Consider the following 6,517-nt stretch of genomic DNA (forward strand, 5'->3'; position numbering starts at 1 on the left):
ATTAATATAAGTTGTTTATTAGCCTGTTAATTCGGGGTTATCCACACATTCGATATTTAAATCCAATGAACATTTTAAAGACCAGGAAATGAAACAACATACATAGTTGGAAATTCCACGGCACCAAGGAGCATACCTTCGTTTATTTCTTAATCCATTGTAACACACAAAACGGATAAATATTATAATAAATAATACACTCCTGGCCAAAAAAAACCGGGACACCTTAAAAATGGATCATTTTTGATGTCTCGAATCTCCTAAACCTGTTGTCCCATTTTAGTGATTTTTTTTAAAATGTTGTAGCTTATTATCTAAGAATATGGATGTAGTAATAGTGTTGCTGAACAGGTAAATGTCATTGTATACCGGGTCTAGGTGTAACAATAATGCTGTGTTTTTTCCTGAAAGTTCGTAACACCCTGTGGAATATTCTAGCATTTAAAAAATATTGAAATTAAAACTCAGTTGTAGCTCTAGCCTCTCTTAACATTCTGCTTTCACTCATGTTGGACTCATTCACTAATGTTGGATAACGAAAAAGTTAGGTACATTGACAAATAGCCATGTTCTTCATCAATATAGGGTGTTTCTAAATAAGTGCGACAAACTTTAAGGGGTAATTCTGCAGGAAAAAATAATGACCGTTTGATTTATAAACATATGTCTGCAAATGCTTCGTTTCCGAGATACCGGGTGTTCAATTTTTTCTTACACTCTGACGATTTAATTTTTGCTCTAAAACCGGTTGAGATATGCAAATGAAATTTGGTGGGTTTTAAGAGGCAGTCATTACGCATTTTTTGACGTACAATTATGTATTTTATATTCACCAATGGCGTGCATACGGGTCATATTATCCGGTCATATTACCTGTATGCACGCCAATGGCGAATATAAAATTTTTAGTTGTATGTCAAAAAATGTGAAATAAGTACGTCTTAAAACCTACCAAATTTCATTTGCATATCTCAACCGGCTTTAGAGCAATAAATAAATCATCACTTTGTAAGAAAAAATTCAACATCCCGTATCTCGGACACGAAGCATTTGCGGACATATGTTTTTAAAGCAAACCCAGCAAACAGGTTTGAGCCCAGTTACGTGATGATTACGTTAAATTTAAGGCAAATTTCAACGAATACGTAACTCGGTGATTTATGACGGGAAAAAAACGTATTTCAGTGCCAAATAATTCACGTATATATTAGTGCTTCCTTTATACATGTTTGACATTAAGATAATATAAAATCATAATGACGAATATAGTACATGTTTTTTATAATAGGCGTGAATGTTGGTTACATCGCAAAGGTACGTGTATTTTACGTAATAATCACGAAACAGAAATAACTTCCTTTGGTTAAATTTTAAGAAATATTTTGGAAAACAAAATTTTACAACGGTGTTGGTTAAATACGTATCGCTTGAATTTTACTCACTGTATTTTATGGACGTCGAAAAATTAGATTTATTTCACGTAAAAGTAATGTAAATAATACCAATATTAAAAAAAAAAGTTTATGATTTCGCTTTTAAAATCATTTAGAGTAACTATTTCAATCCAACCTTAATTTGAAGCTATTTTTTTCTTTAAAAATATCACAGCAACTAAAATGATCTTGAGTCTAATTTTCGAATCGCGCGCGGTGATGACGTATTACCAAGCCTTTCTCCTCCTTTAAATAATATCACATGACCACGGTACGTGAATAACATAGTTGATTCGAAAATTAAATTAATCGATTTATCGAATAATAGATACGTTTCGATAGGATTATTTTTTTATATTATTCTGGTATTGAGATATATTTTTAGTAAGACTAATTAGTTAATAGTAGAAGAAATTTAAAAACAAGAAGAAAATACATAATACTAATTTAAAGTAAATAGAATAGTTTAACTGTAATTTAAAAATAATCGATTTTTATAATCGATGATCATAACCTCTAATATCAGCTTCTCACATTTCTCACACTCACAACAAAATGTGAAACGTGAAGAGCTTTATTTCTCTCGTTTTATTTTAGGCGGGTTTATTTATAATAATGTCTTTCGTTTTAACGTTTACTCGAGGGTTGAAGTGCCGATGATGCAATCAGAAAAAACAATAAAGTGTCGAAGTGTCTTCCTCGAAATAAAAAGTAACCTGTGTTGTGTTTTGTGTTGGCAAATTTGTTAATGTGTCTTTAGGTCAGTACAATTTTTGGTTCATTATCTTGTATAATAATTATACAAGACAAATGTTTTAAAGTCTCTAAATTCTACTAAATAAATACATGGTTAATACTTTATATGCTTGTTTTATTTATATCATAATATGAGGATAATAATTAAGTGATTCATAAGTTAATTAAGGTCGAATTATTTACGTGAACCGAGGACGTATCTTTCACGTGAAAACTAATATATACATTCCCTAAAAGATACGTTAATCAACACGTATTTGCAACGTGAATTTGCCGAGACATTTTATTGCTATTTAAGGTAAATAACACGTCTATTGAAGACGAGTTATTCACGTAATTTAAAGACGTATTTTCAATGTGACATTCCAACCAAATTTTCAAGTGAAATTCACGTAAACAATTTACGTATATTGGTGACAAATGTACCCAAAATTCACGTAATTAACACGTCGGTCTGTTTGCTGGGAACTGTCATTATTTTTTCATGCAGAATTAGTCCTTGAAGTTTGTCGCACTTATTTAGAAACATCCTGTATTGATGAAGAACATGGCTAGTTGTCAAAGTACCTAACTTTTTTATTATCCAACGTAAGTGAATGAGTCAAAAAGCAGAATGTTAAGAAAGGCTAAGGCTACAATTAAGTATTAATTTCAATATTTTTTAAATGCTAGAATATTCCACAGGGTGTTACGAACTTTCAGGAAAAAACACAGTATTGTTGTTACACCAGGTATACAATGACATTTACATGTTCAGCAACACTATTACTACATCCATATTCTTAGAGAATAAGGCTATAACATATTAAAAAATCACTAAAATCGGACAACAGGTTTAGAAGATTCGAGACATCAAAAATGACCATTTTTAAGGTGTCCCATTTTTTTTGGCCAGGAGTGTAGTATAAATAAATAAACACAAAGTTTGTTTACGGTTCGTATAATTTATAGGCTATGTTGTTGAATGAAGTCATTGTTTCTGCTCATGCGCAAAAATTCCGCTACGTCGAATTATAAATTGACATATTATGTTCTTACGTCTCCAGTCCGTTTCTTACGTCTCCGTTGCGTCTACGTCTACGCTACGTCAAACTATAAAATCCAACTTAAGTCTGAAACTTATCGTAGAACCATTGCCTTTTACAATTTATAAGGCAAGGAGACGACGAATAAGGAAAACGAAAGGGACTCTACAATATGCAGTCACATTCCGTCTATTCGTCTAGATTCTAGGTAAAATTCCAACAAAAGTTGATTTCGTTTCTTTAAAATATCAGTAAAATGAAAAAAACAGCTTATGTTTTAATTCGGTTCGATTTATTGTTTAGAGCTGGGACCTTTCTCATTTTTTCTTTAATAGATGTCGCTAGCGAGCGTCCGATACGAAGAAATATTTTCATAATTCTGCTTAAATAGGCAGCTTGGTTTCATTTCGATTCAGAATATAATTTATTGTTCGTTACAGGAAAATAGTAGAGAGTTTTTAAGCCCCTTATTTCTGTAACGTTAAACGTTATACGTTATTCTGCTCATGCGCAGTAACAGAAAAATAACGTATTACTTTATTAGCGGATAAGGTATCCCCTTATTTAGGTAGAAATAAGGTTCACGTTATTAAGGGATTACGTATTTGTAAGATTGACAATTGTCATATATATCTAAATCATAGAAAACGAAAAAAGTCATATGAGCTGAACCAAAGACAACTAGAATAAAAAATATAGTAACGATGTATAAAATTGTAATCAAAATTTGTTTTTCTTAAAAACTGTCAGGTAATAAACATACATATTATATAATTGAATATAATCTGCTTGGCAACACTGGTAGAATAATTCTAAATTACACCATTTCTTGAGAAATCTGACACTTGACTGAATTGTCTTGTTAAACTTAGGATGGCTGTTTTGTATTCCTAAAGTGGTAAATTGTCTTTGGTGAACGTCTTAATACATTTTCTTCCATTATGGCAAATAATTTAATAAAATAAGTTATAGCTCACAACTGCTGTTTTATAGGTTACGTTTGCCAAATGTCAATTAACGTTAATCTGTTTGCGAAGTTTCTGAAAGGTTTCAAAAACTATTTTGAGTAAACACGTTATCCCTTATTTATTTTTCAATGCGCATGACAAGTATAACGTTTTACGTTTAACGTACGTCAAAAAGTAGAGGGTCTAAAATCTCTCTAAATATCAGTGTACCCTACCGTGTTTTCAACCGTCTAAATGTGTCCGATGACAACGAAGTGCGTAGACTTAGGGTTGGGCCACACATATCCGCACCAAGCCCGCATAGCGTCTGAGCCAGCATGGCCATTGGCCAGCCTTGCAGAAACAGCATGGCCATTGGCCAGCCATGCTGGATCGGACGCGGTGTGGGCTCGGTGCGGATATGTGTGGCCCAACCTTTAGAAACCTGCTGCCTGCCGATCTGTCTACGGATCCCAGATAAGTTTTAGCTTCTAAGGGAATATAATCACTAATAAGATTTTCTCTCGCAGTAAAAAATACACTCAATTTAAATTACACAGCACACATGTTATGGAAAATATAATGTATCTCAAATGAAATAAAATTTACATGAATAGATTCGTCCCGAAATTTCAATCATTTGATACCATTGTGCTAACTCTGAGTTTTGCTTAATTAAGATGGTAATTGTAATCAAAGATTATCGGAATCGCATTTCGAAATCCATAAAACTGGCATTCATAAATAATAGTCTAGCAGCTTTTAAAAACAGTCTACTTACCATTAGCTTAAGCCGATTAGAAGCGATACAACTGACCAAACTATACCTACTTTATTATCAGTAATAATAGGATAAGAGTAAGCCTCTGCCTTAATCCCTCAGAAAGATTTATGGAGTAAGCGAATTACAAAATCTTTTTCCTCTCTTTGACACACGTACATTCCCATTTGATTGTAGATTTATTTTTATCAATTTATGCTCTTATTATTCAAAATACAGAGTTGGAGCAATGATAAGAAATGATCGTAAATTTGGAACAAATCTATTCATGTAAATTTTATTTAATTTGAGTGAAATTATATTTTCCATAAGATGTGTTCGGTGTCCTTTAGCTAGTTTTTAAAGACCACTCACTGAATGGATACTCTACATGTCAATCGCACATTATCTGTCATCTTCTTCTTGATGCATGACAAATGTTGGCGATCATCATGGCAATCTTTACCTTGCCTTTGTAGCACGGAAAAGCTACACAGATGTTGTGTTGAACCAGGTTCTGAGGTTATTCAACCAGGGTGTTGTTCTTCTTCCTGGACCCCGTTTCCCAAATATTTTTCATTGCAGGAGGGCTTGTTGCTTGACATTTGTTATAGCAAATGCTTATTGCCTTCAGGCAGATTGCAGAATCTATTAGGGGTTATAAAAAAGATTAAGAGATACTTGGAAGTCCGCAAATATTTGATTCAATTTGGAAGCTGTAAAACAATGTAACCGATATCTTTATAATCATATTTTTAGTGTCAGTGTTTAGAGTACACAGAGTACTCTCTACGGAAAGCTACAAAAAGGCTAAAAAGACCAGTAACCCATTCTCCACCCATTAAACTAGAAGATGGTAGCTGGGCTAGAAGTAATGAGCAAAAGGCAGAGAGATTTGCCACATATTTAGAAAATACATTTAAACCGCATGATGAACAAAATAATGATCAAATATCGATAGAGCCCTAATCAGACAGAGGAGAGAATCAGACCAACATCCCCGAAGGAAGTAGCTGATGAAATAAAAGACAATATAAATCCTAAGAAGGCACCAGGATATGATCTAATTACTGGAGAATTACTAAAAAACCTGCCTCGTAAAGCCATAGTCAAATTGACCAACATTATCAATGCTGCATTTAGATTGAGATATGTTCCAAATTTATGGAAAATAGCTGAGGTTATAATGATACCAAAACCAGGAAAATCACCAAATGAAGTGTCTTCATATAGACCATTATCACTTTTACCAGTGATGTCGAAGCTTTTTGAGAAACTTCTGCTAAAAAGAATAAAACCAATAATAGAAGAGAAAAAAATGATTCCAAACCACCAATTTGGCTTCAGAAATAAACATTCTACGATTGATCAAGTACACAGAATGACTAACATAATTGAGAAATCATTAGAAGAAAAGAAAGTCTGTTCTACAGTCTTTTTAGACGTAGCTAAAGCCTTCAACAAAGTTTGGCATGAAGGTTTAATCTACAAACTCAAAATTCTTATGCCTAAACAATATTCAGAAATTTTACAATCATATATATCTGACAGATATTTCAGAATTAAGCAAGAAGACGTGTACACTGATCTAAAAGG

The sequence above is a fragment of the Diabrotica virgifera genome, chromosome 4, assembly GCF_917563875.1.
Source record: "Diabrotica virgifera virgifera chromosome 4, PGI_DIABVI_V3a".
NCBI lineage: Eukaryota > Metazoa > Arthropoda > Insecta > Coleoptera > Chrysomelidae > Diabrotica > Diabrotica virgifera.